Source organism: Toxorhynchites rutilus, chromosome 3, assembly GCF_029784135.1.
Source record: "Toxorhynchites rutilus septentrionalis strain SRP chromosome 3, ASM2978413v1, whole genome shotgun sequence".
Classification (NCBI taxonomy): Eukaryota; Metazoa; Arthropoda; class Insecta; order Diptera; family Culicidae; genus Toxorhynchites; species Toxorhynchites rutilus.
In genome coordinates this window covers 155,301,700-155,317,106 of record NC_073746.1, presented here as the reverse complement: position 1 = coordinate 155,317,106, position 15,407 = coordinate 155,301,700, and the positions used below count along the sequence as shown (strand labels likewise).

The window sequence follows — 15,407 nt, the reverse complement described above, 5'->3', positions numbered from 1 at the left end:
TGTCTGCTATTTGCTTTCTACTCTTTGTACTCTTTTCTCTTCACTCTACACTCTTTACGCGCTCTACTGTTTACTCTCTGCTCTTTAGTCTCTATTTTCTCTACTCACTACTGTTTGCTCTTTTCTTTACATTCTTTTCATCTAACTCTGTACTCTCAATTCTTTACTCTCACTCTCTCTAATCTTTACTCTCTATCCTTTTCTCTCTCTACTGTCTGCTATTTGCTTTCTACTCTTTGTACTCTTTTCTCTTCACTCTACACTCTTTACGCGCTCTACTGTTTACTCTCTGCTCTTTAGTCTCTATTTTCTCTACTCACTACTGTTTGCTCTCTACTTTCTATTCTCTCTACTAACTACTGTTTGTTCTCGACCCTTTTTTCTTTATATTCTTTTGATCTTACTCTGTACTCTCAATTCTTTGCTCTCACTCTCTCTAATCTCTACTCTCTATCCTTTTTTCTCTCTACTGTCTGCTATTTGCTTTCTACTCTTTGTACTCTTTTCTCTTCACTCTACACTCTTTACGCGCTCTACTGTTTACTCTCTGCTCTTTAGTCTCTATTTTCTCTACTCACTACTGTTTGCTCTTTTCTTTACATTCTTTTCATCTTACTCTGTACTCTCAATTCTTTGCTCTCACTCTCTCTAATCTTTACTCTCTACTGTCTGCTATTTGCTTTCTACTCTTTGTACTCTTTTCTCTTCACTCTACACTCTTTATGCTCTCTATTGTTTACTCTCTGTTCTTTAGACTCTATTTTCTCTACTCACTACTGTTTGCTCTCTACTTTCTATTCTCTCTACTAACTACTGTTTGCTCTCGACCCTCTTTTCTTTACATTCTTTTCATCTTACTCTGTACTCTCAATTCTTTGCTCTCACTCTCTCTAATCTTTACTCTTTATTCTCTTTTCTCTCTACTGTCTGCTATTTGCTTTCTACTCTTTGTACTCTTTTCTCTTCACTCTACACTCTTTACGCTCTCTACTGTTTACTCTCTGCTCTTTAGTCTCTATTTTCTCTACTCACTACTGTTTGCTCACTACTTTCTATTCTCTCTACTAACTACTGTTTGCTCTCGACCCTCTTTTCTTTACATTCTTTTCATCTTTCTCTGTACTCTCAATTCTTTACTCTCACTCTCTCTAATTTTTACTCTTTATTCTCTTTTCTCTCTACTGTCTGCTATTTGCTTTCTACTCTTTGTACTCTTTTCTCTTCACTCTACATTCTTCATGCTCTCTACTGTTTACTCTCTGCTCTTTAGTCTCTATTTTCTCTACTCACTACTGTTTGCTCTCTACTTTCTATTCTCTCTACTAACTACTGTTTGCTCTCGACCCTCTTTTCTTTACATTCTTTTCATCTTACTCTGTACTCTCTATTCTTTGCTCTCACTCTCTCAAATCTTTACTCTTTATTCTCTTTTCTCTCTACTGTCTGCTATTTGCTTTCTACTCTTTGTACTCTTTTCTCTTCATTCTACATTCTTCATGCTCTCTACTGTTTACTCTCTGCTCTTTAGTCTCTATTTTCTCTACTCACTACTGTTTGCTCTCTACTTTCTATTCTCTCTACTAACTACTGTTTGCTCTCGACCCTCTTTTCTTTACATTCTTTTCATCTTACTATGTACTCTCAATTCTTTACTCTCACTCTCTCTAATCTTTACTCTCTATCCTTTTTTTTCTCTACTGTCTGCTATTTGCTTTCTACTCTTTGTACTCTTTTCTCTTCACTCTACACTCTTTACGCTCTCTACTGTTTACTCTCTGCTCTTTAGTCTCTATTTTCTCTACTCACTACTGTTTGCTCTCTACTTTCTATTCTCTCTACTAACTACTGTTTGCTCTCGACCCTTTTTTCTTTATATTCTTTTGATCTTACTCTGTACTCTCAATTCTTTGCTCTCACTTTTTCCAATCTTTACTCTCTATCCTTTTTTCTCTCTACTGTCTGCTATTTGCTTTCTACTCTTTGTACTCTTTTCTCTTCACTCTACACTCTGTAAAGCGCGTAAGCGCTCTACTGTTTACTCTCTGCTCTTTAGTCTCTATTTTCTCTACTCACTACTGTTTGCTCTCTACTTTCTATTCTCTCTACTAACTACTGTTTGCTCTCGACCTTTTTTTCTTTATATTCTTTTGATCTTACTCTGTACTCTCAATTCTTTGCTCTCACTCTCTCTCATCTTTACTCTCTATCCTTTTTTCTCTCTACTGTCTGCTATTTGCTTTCTACTCTTTGTACTCTTTTCTCTTCACTCTACACTCTTTACGCTCTCTACTGTTTACTCTCTGCTCTTTAGTCTCTATTTTCTCTACTCACTACTGTTTGCTCTTTACTTTCTATCTGCTCTTTAGTCTCTATTTTCTCTACTCACTACTGTTTGCTCTCTACTTTCTATTCTCTCTACTAACTACTGTTTGCTCTCGACCCTTTTTTCTTTATATTCTTTTGATCTTACTCTGTACTCTCAATTCTTTGCTCTCACTCTCTCTAATCTTTACTCTCTATCCTTTTTTCTCTCTACTGTCTGCTATTTGCTTTCTACTCTTTGTACTCTTTTCTCTTCACTCTACACTCTGTAAAGCGCGTAAGCGCTCTACTGTTTACTCTCTGCTCTTTAGTCTCTATTTTCTCTACTCACTACTGTTTGCTCTCTACTTTCTATTCTCTCTTCTAACTACTGTTTGCTCTCGACCCTTTTTTCTTTATATTGTTTTGATCTTACTCTGTACTCTCAATTCTTTGCTCTCACTCTCTCTAATCTTTACTCTCTATCCTTTTTTCTCTCTACTGTCTGCTATTTGCTTTCTACTCTTTGTACTCTTTTCTCTTCACTCTACACTCTTTACGCTCTCTACTGTTTACTCTCTGCTCTTTAGTCTCTATTTTCTCTACTCACTACTGTTTGCTCTCTACTTTCTATTCTCTCTACTAACTACTGTTTGCTCTCGACCCTTTTTTCTTTATATTCTTTTGATCTTACTCTGTACTCTCAATTCTTTGCTCTCACTCTCTCTAATCTTTACTCTCTATCCTTTTTTCTCTCTCTACTGTCTGCTATTTGCTTTCTACTCTTTGTACTCTTTTCTCTTCACTCTACACTCTTTACGCTCTCTACTGTTTACTCTCTGCTCTTTAGTCTCTATTTTCTCTACTCACTACTGTTTGCTCTCTACTTTCTATTCTCTCTACTAACTACTGTTTGCTCTCGACCCTCTTTTCTTTGCATTCTTTTCATCTTACTCTGTACTCTCAATTCTTTGCTCTCACTCTCTCTAATCTTTACTCTCTATCCTTTTTTCTCTCTACTGTCTGCTATTTGCTTTCTACTCTTTGTACTCTTTTCTCTTCACTCTACACTCTTTACGCTCTCTACTGTTTACTCTCTGCTCTTTAGTCTCTATTTTCTCTACTCACTACTGTTTGCTCTCTACTTTCTATTCTCTCTACTAACTACTGTTTGCTCTCGACCCTCTTTTCTTTACATTCTTTTCATCTTACTATGTACTCTCAATTCTTTACTCTCACTCTCTCTAATCTTTACTCTCTATCCTTTTTTCTCTCTACTGTCTGCTATTTGCTTTCTACTCTTTGTACTCTTTTCTCTCCACTCTACACTCTTTACGCTCTCTACTGTTTACTCTCTGCTCTTTAGTCTCTATTTTCTCTACTCACTACTGTTTGTTCTCTACTTTCTATTCTCTCTACTAACTACTGTTTGCTCTCGACCCTTTTTTCTTTATATTCTTTTGATCTTACTCTGTACTCTCAATTCTTTGCTCTCACTCTCTCTAATCTTTACTCTCTATCCTTTTTTCTCTCTACTGTCTGCTATTTGCTTTCTACTCTTTGTACTCTTTTCTCTTCACTCTACATTCTTTACACGCTCTACTGTTTACTCGCTGCTCTTTAGTCTCTATTTTCTCTACTCACTACTGTTTGCTCTCTACTTTCTATTCTCTCTACTAACTACTGTTTGCTCTCGACCCTTTTTTCTTTATATTCTTTTGATCTTACTCTGTACTCTCAATTCTTTGCTCTCACTCTCTCTAATCTTTACTCTCTATCCATTTTTCTCTCTACTGTCTGCTATTTGCTTTCTACTCTTTGTACTCTTTTCTCTTCACTCTACACTCTTTACGCTCTCTACTGTTTACTCTCTGCTCTTTAGTCTCTATTTTCTCTACTCACTACTGTTTGGTATCTACTTTCTATTCTCTCTACTAACTACTGTTTGCTCTCGACCCTCTTTTCTTTACATTCTTTTCATCTTACTCTGCACTCTCAATTCTTTGCTCTCACTCTCTCTAATCTTTACTCTCTATCCATTTTTCTCTCTACTGTCTGCTATTTGCTTTCTACTTTTTGTACTCTTTTCTCTTCACTCTTCACTCCTTACGCTCTCTACTGTTTACTCTCTGCTCTTTAGTCTCTATTTTCTCTACTCACTACTGTTTGCTCTCTACTTTCTATTCTCTCTACTAACTACTGTTTGCTCTCGACCCTTTTTTCTTTATATTCTTTTGATCTTACTCTGTACTCTCAATTCTTTGCTCTCACTCTCTCTAATCTTTACTCTCTATCCATTTTTCTCTCTACTGTCTGCTATTTGCTTTCTACTCTTTGTACTCTTTTCTCTTCACTCTTCACTCCTTACGCTCTCTACTGTTTACTCTCTGCTCTTTAGTCTCTATTTTCTCTACTCACTACTGTTTGCTCTCTACTTTCTATTCTCTCTACTAACTACTGTTTGCTCTCGACCCTTTTTTCTTTATATTCTTTTGATCTTACTCTGTACTCTAAATTCTTTGCTCTCACTCTCTCTAATCTTTACTCTCTATCCTTTTTTCTCTCCACTGTCTGCTATTTGCTTTCTTCTCTTTGTACTCTTTTCTTTTCACTCTACACTCTTTACGCTCTCTACTGTTTACTCTCTGCTCTTTAGTCTCTATTTTCTCTACTCACTACTGTTTGCTCTCTACTTTCTATTCTCTCTACTAACTACTGTTTGCTCTCGACCCTCTTTTCTTTACATTTTTTTTATCTTACTCTGTACTCTCAATTCTTTACTCTCACTCTCTCTAATCTTTACTCTCTATCCTTTTTTCTCTCTACTGTCTGCTATTTGCTTTCTACTCTTTGTACTCTTTTCTCTTCACTCTACACTCTTTACGCGCTCTACTGTTTACTCTCTGCTCTTTAGTCTCTATTTTCTCTACTCACTACTGTTTGCTCTCTACTTTCTATTCTCTCTACTAACTACTGTTTGCTCTCGACCCTTTTTTCCTTATATTCTTTTGATCTTACTCTGTACTCTCAATTCTTTGCTCTCACTCTCTCTAATCTTTACTCTCTATCCTTTTTTCTCTCTGCTGTCTGCTATTTGCTTTCTACTCTTTGTACTCGTTTCTCTTCACTCTACACTCTTTATGCTCTCTACTGTTTACTCTCTGCTCTTTAGTCTCTATTTTCTCTACTCACTACTGTTTGCTCTCGACCCTCTTTTCTTTACATTCTTTTCATCTTACTCTGTACTCTCAATTCTTTACTCTCACTCTCTCTAATCTTTACTCTCTATCCTTTTTTCTCTCTACTGTCTGCTATTTGCTTTCTACTCTTTGTACTCTTTTCTCTTCACTCTACACTCTTTACGCTCTCTACTGTTTAGTCTCTGCTCTTTAGTCTCTATTTTCTCTACTCACTACTGTTTGCTATCTACTTTCTATTCTCTCTACTAACTACTGTTTGCTCTCGACCCTTTTTTCTTTATATTCTTTTGATCTTACTCTGTACTCTCAATTCTTTGCTCTCACTCTCTCTAATCTTTACTCTCTATCCTTTTTTCTCTCTACTGTCTGCTATTTGCTTTCTACTCTTTGTACTCTTTTCTCTTCATTCTACACTCTTTACGCTCTCTACTGTTTACTCTCTGCTCTTTAGTCTCTATTTTCTCTACTCACTACTGTTTGCTCTCTACTTTCTATTCTCTCTACTAACTACTGTTTGCTCTCAACCCTTTTTTCTTTATATTCTTTTGATCTTACTATGTACTCTCAATTCTTTGCTCTCACTCTCTCTAATCTTTACTCTTTATTCTCTTTTCTCTCTACTGTCTGCTATTTGCTTTCTACTCTTTGTACTCTTTTCTCTTCACTCTACACTCTTTATGCTCTCTACTGTTTACTCTCTGCTCATTAGTCTCTATTTTCTCTACTCACAACTGTTTGCTATCTACTTTCTATTCTCTCTACTAACTACTGTTTGCTCTCGACCCTCTTTTCTTTACATTCTTTTCATCTTACTCTGTACTCTCAATTCTTTGCTCTCACTCTCTCTAATCTTTACTTTTTATTCTCTTTTCTCTCTACTGTCTGCTATTTACTTTCTACTCTTTGTACTCTTTTCTCTTCACTCTACACTCTTTACGCTCTCTACTGTTTACTCTCTGCTCTTTAGTCTCTATTTTCTCTACTCACTACTGTTTGCTCTCTACTTTCTATTCTCTCTACAAACTACTGTTTGCTCTCGACCCTCTTTTCTTTACATTCTTTTCATCTTACTCTGTACTCTCAATTCTTTACTCTCACTCTCTCTAATCTTTACTCTCTTTCCTTTTTTCTCTCTCTACTGTCTGCTATTTGCTTTCTACTCTTTGTACTCTTTTCTCTTCACTCTACACTCTTTACGCTCTCTACTGTTTATTCTCTGCTCTTTAGTCTCTATTTTCTCTACTCACTACTGTTTGCTCTCTACTTTCTATTCTCTCTACTAACTACTGTTTGCTCTCGACCCTCTTTTCTTTACATTCTTTTCATCTTACTCTGTACTCTCAATTCTTTACTCTCACTCTCTCTAATCTTTACTCTCTTTCCTTTTTTCTCTCTCTACTGTCTGCTATTTGCTTTCTACTCTTTGTACTCTTTTCTCTTCACTCTACACTCTTTACGCTCTCTACTGTTTACTCTCTGCTCTTTAGTCTCTATTTTCTCTACTCACTACTGTTTGCTCTCTACTTTCTATTCTCTCTACTAACTACTGTTTGCTCTCGACCCTCTTTTCTTTACATTCTTTTCATCTTACTCTGTACTCTCAATTCTTTGCTCTCACTCTCTCTAATCTTTACTCTTCATTCTCTTTTCTCTCTACTGTTTACTCTCTGCTCTTTAGTCTCTATTTTCTCTACTTACTACTGTTTGCTCTCTACTTTCTATTCTCTCTACTAACTACTGTTTGCTCTCGACCCTCTTTTCTTTACATTCTTTTCATCTTACTCTGTACTCTCAATTCTTTGCTCTCACTCTCTCTAATCTTTACTCTTCATTCTCTTTTCTCTCTACTGTTTACTCTCTGCTCTTTAGTCTCTATTTTCTCTACTCACTACTGTTTGCTCTCTACTTTCTATTCTCTCTACTAACTACTGTTTGCTCTCGACCCTTTTTTCTTTATATTCTTTTGATCTTACTCTGTACTCTCAATTCTTTGCTCTCACTTTCTCTAATCTTTACTCTCTATCCTTTTTTCTCTCTACTGTCTGCTATTTGCTTTCTACTTTTTGTACTATTTTCTCTTCACTCTACACTCTTTACGCTCTCTACTGTTTACTCTCTGCTCTTTAGTCTCTATTTTCTCTACTCACTACTGTTTGCTCTCGACCCTCTTTTCTTTACATTCTTTTCATCTTACTCTGTACTCTCAATTCTTTACTCTCACTCTCTCTAATCTTTACTCTCTATCCTTTTTTCTCTCTACTGTCTGCTATTTGCTTTCTACTCTTTGTACTCTTTTCTCTTCACTCTACACTCTTTACGCGCTCTACTGTTTACTCTCTGCTCTTTAGTCTCTATTTTCTCTACTCACTACTGTTTGCTCTCTACTTTCTATTCTCTCTACTAACTACTGTTTGCTCTCGACCCTCTTTTCTTTACATTCTTTTCATCTTACTCTGTACTCTCAATTCTTTGCTCTCACTCTCTCTAATCTTTACTTTCTATCTTTTTTTCTCTCTACTGTCTGCTATTTGCTTTCTACTCTTTGTACTCTTTTCTCTTCACTCTACACTCTTTACGCTCTCTACTGTTTACTCTCTGCTCTTTAGTCTCTATTTTCTCTAATCACTACTGTTTGCTCTCGACCCTCTTTTCTTTACATTCTTTTCATCTTACTCTGTACTCTCAATTCTTTACTCTCACTCTCTCTAATCTTTACTCTCTATCCTTTTTTCTCTCTACTGTCTGCTATTTGCTTTCTACTCTTTGTACTCTTTTCTCTTCACTCTACACTCTTTACGCGCTCTACTGTTTACTCTCTGCTCTTTAGTCTCTATTTTCTCTACTCACTACTGTTTGCTCTCTACTTTCTATTCTCTCTACTAACTACTGTTTGCTCTCGACCCTTTTTTCTTTATATTCTTTTGATCTTATTCTGTACTCTCAATTCTTTGCTCTGACTCTCTCTAATCTTTACTCTCTATCCTTTTTTCTCTCTTTTTTTTGTACTCTTTTCTCTTCATTCTACTCTCTTTACGCTCTCTAATGTTTACTCTCTGCTCTTTACTGTCTACTTTCTCTACTCACTCTATTTTCTATACCTTATTCTCTACACATTACTCTCAACACACTCCTCATTAATTTATACAAATTAGCGACGAGAGAACAACGCAACCGAAGACAATGAAGAACAATTAAACCGAAATTATGAGCGACAGGTGCAATTTTTTGTAATAAGACAGCATAGAATATTTTGAAATACTTTAGTTGGAATCAGTCAGATTTGGTTTCTTCAGCAGCTATTGAAACAGCATAGAATACATTTTAAAATACTTTATTTAAATTCGGCCAAATTTCTTTTAATCAACAATTCAAACAGGAAAATTCCTAATGGGGGTGAATGTTTATCTTTGCTTAAGTCCAAGTCCATCCCTCGGTGTGGTCTTCCATCTGTGTATAAGGAATAATCCTTTTATAAATTTGCAAATCATATATATGAAATAAATACTTAAATCACATACCAATTTTTTTACGCTTGATCCTACGCTTCTCAGGATTCGCCAGGATATTCGCCTAGAGTCTATAAGTGACAAAGAAGAATAATGTTACTTCAAATTTGTTTGCAAATTTGTTTCAGTCGTAAATAAATACTTACATTATATATCCTCTGTGGTTACTTGACTTGAAGCCTTGAACTTTTTTGACCAGCAGCTCAGAACATTTCATGCAAGAAAAAAAACATTAATAAAATCATTATCGAAAAATCGGAATAAAAAATATATGATCAGTATCTCAAATGTATAATGACAATATATAATATAATATATAAATATATAAATATAATATTAAAATCCGCAACAGAAAATAAACAACGAAAAACCCAACCAAAAATCCATAATCAATTTCTAATTACTAAAAAGTCAATAAATACGAACATGAAAACAAGACAATCAACAACAAAGCAAAACAAGGCAACCAAAAATCAACTAAACTCATATTAAAGTCAAAGTAGATCCTGCAATACGAAATGGTAATAAAAACGAAACGCAACAATAACATAGAACGCAATAACAATAGAACAACTCGCAACAAGAAAATCAAATATAACAAACACGCACAATAAAACAACTCAACACAACACAATAACACACGATCACCACTTCATAATTTAGTTTATATGATTAATTTAGAATTAATGAAATACTGATTCCGCCACCTCGCCTACCACAAACAGGAGGAACCTGAAGCAACAACGATTAATGAGGCTCACTCCTCTCATTGCCTTTAGCCGCCGATTCTCCTGTTGAAGCTTATCGTTCATTGCCTTCAATTTCCAGAGCTCTCTTTCGGTCTTTATCCTCCTAAAAATGGCATCTTCAATTTCGGACATGTTGTTTGGTTCCCAATCACACACTTCTTCGTCGTCATAGACAAGATTTGTGTCACTGGGAACAAGCATTGGCGGTGTTTCGTCCTCTATCCATCCTTCGTTCATATCACTGTAGTTCCAAAACCATACCTGGGCGTCGTTGGGAATTAACTGTGGTGGAGATTCATCCTCAATCCTTTCTTCGTTCGAGTCGCTGTAGTTCGAGAACCATTCCCGATGTCTATTCTCCGATTTAAGACCTTTTTTTGCTCCATCTCCAGTCTTCTGGCGGGCATAAGAGCTTTTAGCTATCCTCGGTCCTGTGGGAATCCTCGATGCAACTAGTCCTCGCTTCATTTTGGATGCTTCCGGTGATTATAACTGCTTCTCTCATGTAGTTATAATCATCAGTGAGAAAAGGCAACGTATAAACAAAATGTTTGCTTTGATTGAAAATAAAAACTCAAAATATGATTTCCAGCCTACTTTTGCACATTTTTTTCATTCTGACATCATTTCTTGTGTTGTTGTTTTTCTGTTTCATGAAACATTATTTTTCACACAGCTTGAAAATCCCTTTCTCCCAGAAATTATGTGGTTCTTCAGCGAAAAACACCGATCAAAGTGCTTCATGTAGGATTACGTTGAACATGAAGGTATAGAATGATTTACAATGATTTACCTACACTAGCAGTCAGCATTAATAAAATTGCTTCGATTCTTTACCGGTCAACTGAAAATGTTATGTCACTTCATTGTGAATGTGATTTGAAATAAGCTCGTGATTCTTGGATGTGGATAGTGAATTATGTACCAACATTACTATGCTGACAGTATTAACCATGACGAATTCAAATTGTTCTCTTTCACCAGCTGCACTCAATCTGGTGAGACACAGTGAAACACAGAGGCTTACCTGACAGCTGAAGTAGCCTTCTAATCATGGACAGTGATGGCCTATCGAATGAACAGACGGAAAAAGTATTAAAATTCCAGCACATAACCGGTCTGGAGGATATTAATGTATGCCGGGACATTCTGATTCGTCATCAGTGGGATCTGGAGGTAGCTTTCCAGGAGCATTTGAATATACAGGAGGGCGTCCATCTGCGTACGCTTCTGAAACCCGTGCGCCACAGGTCGTGAACGATCGCTTCCTGCAGCATGTTTTCGAAGCCCAGCGCGGACCGGGAGCCCCCGTACCGTCCGGTGTGGGTGGAATGATTGGTTTTGTGGGCAACTACGTGTTCAATTTCTGTTACAGCACACTATCCTCGATCGTGGCCGCATTTCTGAACATTTTCAAGGACAAAGAAAGAAGTGAGTACACATGAGCGGCGTTTAACGGATCATTTCTGAATAATGACTTCAATCATTACAGTTGAAACCGACCCTTTGGGCGATGTGCTGAAATTCACTCAGACTTACAACGAAAAATCAAGCGTTGAACGACGCCAAGCGTGAGTTCAAACTTCTCTTAGTATATCTGCATTTCGAGTCAAGCACGGAGGCGAACACGTTTTGCCGAGACACGCTTTCTAACGCTCAGGTCATCGAATACGTCAATAGGCGGATGCTGTACTGGGCCTGTGATACGACGCATGGAGACCGACGAAGAACTGATACGACGCATGGAAACCGTTGTCAATGACAATGAAGTTTGGCACAACCAAGCCCGCCAGGATCGATTGGAAAGAGATCTCACACAAACACTGCGCCAACAGCAGGATGATGCATACCAAATGTCGCTACGCGCGGTCCAGGAGAAACAACGTCGGAAACCGAAGGAACTCGAAAAAGCTTTGGCGGCTCAACAGGCAATCGAGGCCGATAAGCTAGCTGAGATGCAGAGGTTGCAAAACATCGAGATGCTCAAAACGGAATTAGCTTCTCAAGTGCCTTCCGAGCCAAAGCCGGGAGCACCCGGCACGATCAGCATAGTCTTCAAACTACCGAGTGGTTTGCGGTTAGAACGGAGATTCCTTGCGTCCCACACCCCACAGGTTTTTAAGATGTACATAATTTTATTTTCTGCCATCCGGAGGCACCGGACTCGTTCGAAATTACCACTAACTTTCCGAAGCGGGTATTACAGTGTGCTCCAACAGAAGATCCGTTGCCCAAATTAGTTGAGGCAGGTTTGAAAAACCGCGAAGTGCTGCTCGTAGCCGATCTGAACGCATAGAGTAAAAGATGCAAATAACGATATGTTGAGTGTGAGCAAAACAATTAAGATTTAAAAGAATGGATTTTGAGACTGGATTGGATAAACATAAGGTTTGAAGAAGACATACTTGCAGAGGAAAGGCAGCAATTTTTGTTTGCCGAGAGTGATGCTTTTTTCCCTTTTACAGAGAAGCTTTTTTTTTATGGAAAACCCTTAGCAAAGTTCCAAAATTTACAAAGTTGTCAATAATAAAGTATATAGAGGCGAATGAACTCTCTACTGTTTACTCTCTGCTCTTTAGTCTCTATTTTCTCTACTCACTACTGTTTGCTCTCTACTTTCTATTCTCTCTACAAACTACTGTTTGCTCTCGACCCTCTTTTCTTTACATTCTTTTCATCTTACTCTGTACTCTCAATTCTTTACTCTCACTCTCTCTAATCTTTACTCTCTTTCCTTTTTTCTCTCTCTACTGTCTGCTATTTGCTTTCTACTCTTTGTACTCTTTTCTCTTCACTCTACACTCTTTACGCTCTCTACTGTTTACTCTCTGCTCTTTAGTCTCTATTTTCTCTACTCACTACTGTTTGCTCTCTACTTTCTATTCTCTCTACTAACTACTGTTTGCTCTCGACCCTCTTTTCTTTACATTCTTTTCATCTTACTCTGTACTCTCAATTCTTTACTCTCACTCTCTCTAATCTTTACTCTCTTTCCTTTTTTCTCTCTCTACTGTCTGCTATTTGCTTTCTACTCTTTGTACTCTTTTCTCTTCACTCTACACTCTTTACGCTCTCTACTGTTTACTCTCTGCTCTTTAGTCTCTATTTTCTCTACTCACTACTGTTTGCTCTCTACTTTCTATTCTCTCTACTAACTACTGTTTGCTCTCGACCCTCTTTTCTTTACATTCTTTTCATCTTACTCTGTACTCTCAATTCTTTGCTCTCACTCTCTCTAATCTTTACTCTTCATTCTCTTTTCTCTCTACTGTTTACTCTCTGCTCTTTAGTCTCTATTTTCTCTACTTACTACTGTTTGCTCTCTACTTTCTATTCTCTCTACTAACTACTGTTTGCTCTCGACCCTCTTTTCTTTACATTCTTTTCATCTTACTCTGTACTCTCAATTCTTTGCTCTCACTCTCTCTAATCTTTACTTTCTATCCTTTTTTCTCTCTACTGTCTGCTATTTGCTTTCTACTCTTTGTACTATTTTCTCTTCACTCTACACTCTTTACGCTCTCTACTGTTTACTCTCTGCTCTTTAGTCTCTATTTTCTCTACTCACTACTGTTTGCTCTCGACCCTCTTTTCTTTACATTCTTTTCATCTTACTCTGTACTCTCAATTCTTTACTCTCACTCTCTCTAATCTTTACTCTCTATCCTTTTTTCTCTCTACTGTCTGCTATTTGCTTTCTACTCTTTGTACTCTTTTCTCTTCACTCTACACTCTTTACGCGCTCTACTGTTTACTCTCTGCTCTTTAGTCTCTATTTTCTCTACTCACTACTGTTTGCTCTCTACTTTCTATTCTCTCTACTAACTACTGTTTGCTCTCGACCCTCTTTTCTTTACATTCTTTTCATCTTACTCTGTACTCTCAATTCTTTGCTCTCACTCTCTCTAATCTTTACTTTCTATCCTTTTTTCTCTCTACTGTCTGCTATTTGCTTTCTACTCTTTGTACTCTTTTCTCTTCACTCTACACTCTTTACGCTCTCTACTGTTTACTCTCTGCTCTTTAGTCTCTATTTTCTCTAATCACTACTGTTTGCTCTCGACCCTCTTTTCTTTACATTCTTTTCATCTTACTCTGTACTCTCAATTCTTTACTCTCACTCTCTCTAATCTTTACTCTCTATCCTTTTTTCTCTCTACTGTCTGCTATTTGCTTTCTACTCTTTGTACTCTTTTCTCTTCACTCTACACTCTTTACGCGCTCTACTGTTTACTCTCTGCTCTTTAGTCTCTATTTTCTCTACTCACTACTGTTTGCTCTCTACTTTCTATTCTCTCTACTAACTACTGTTTGCTCTCGACCCTTTTTTCTTTATATTCTTTTGATCTTATTCTGTACTCTCAATTCTTTGCTCTCACTCTCTCTAATCTTTACTCTCTATCCTTTTTTCTCTCTTTTTTTTTGTACTCTTTTCTCTTCATTCTACTCTCTTTACGCTCTCTACTGTTTACTCTCTGCTCTTTACTGTCTACTTCCTCTACTCACTCTATTTTCTATACCTTATTCTCTACACATTACTCTCAACACACTCCTCATTAATTTATACAAATTAGCGACGAGAGAACAACGCAACCGAAGACAATGAAGAACAATTAAACCGAAATTATGAGCGACAGGTGCAATTTTTTGTAATAAGACAGCATAGAATATTTTGAAATACTTTAGTTGGAATCAGTCAGATTTGGTTTCTTCAGCAGCTATTGAAACAGCATAGAATACATTTTAAAATACTTTATTTAAATTCGGCCAAATTTCTTTTAATCAACAATTCAAACAGGAAAATTCCTAATGGGGGTGAATGTTTATCTTTGCTTAAGTCCAAGTCCATCCCTCGGTGTGGTCTTCCATCTGTGTATAAGGAATAATCCTTTTATAAATTTGCAAATCATATATATGAAATAAATACTTAAATCACATACCAATTTTTTTACGCTTGATCCTACGCTTCTCAGGATTCGCCAGGATATTCGCCTAGAGTCTATAAGTGACAAAGAAGAATAATGTTACTTCAAATTTGTTTGCAAATTTGTTTCAGTCGTAAATAAATACTTACATTATATATCCTCTGTGGTTACTTGACTTGAAGCCTTGAACTTTTTTGACCAGCAGCTCAGAACATTTCATGCAAGAAAAAAAACATTAATAAAATCATTATCGAAAAATCGGAATAAAAAATATATGATCAGTATCTCAAATGTATAATGACAATATATAATATAATATATAAATATATAAATATAATATTAAAATCCGCAACAGAAAATAAACAACGAAAAACCCAACCAAAAATCCATAATCAATTTCTAATTACTAAAAAGTCAATAAATACGAACATGAAAACAAGACAATCAACAACAAAGCAAAACAAGGCAACCAAAAATCAACTAAACTCATATTAAAGTCAAAGTAGATCCTGCAATACGAAATGGTAATAAAAACGAAACGCAACAATAACATAGAACGCAATAACAATAGAACAACTCGCAACAAGAAAATCAAATATAACAAACACGCACAATAAAACAACTCAACACAACACAATAACACACGATCACCACTTCATAATTTAGTTTATATGATTAATTTAGAATTAATGAAATACTGATTCCGCCACCTCGCCTACCACAAAC

General features: G+C 36.5%; 1 pseudogene; it reads left to right on the top strand.

Moving 5' to 3' along the window:
* Positions 1–10,809: 10,809 nt before the first annotated feature.
* Positions 10,810–12,052, top strand: LOC129775613 (FAS-associated factor 2-like; annotated as a pseudogene).
* The last annotated feature ends 3,355 nt before the right edge of the window (positions 12,053–15,407 follow it).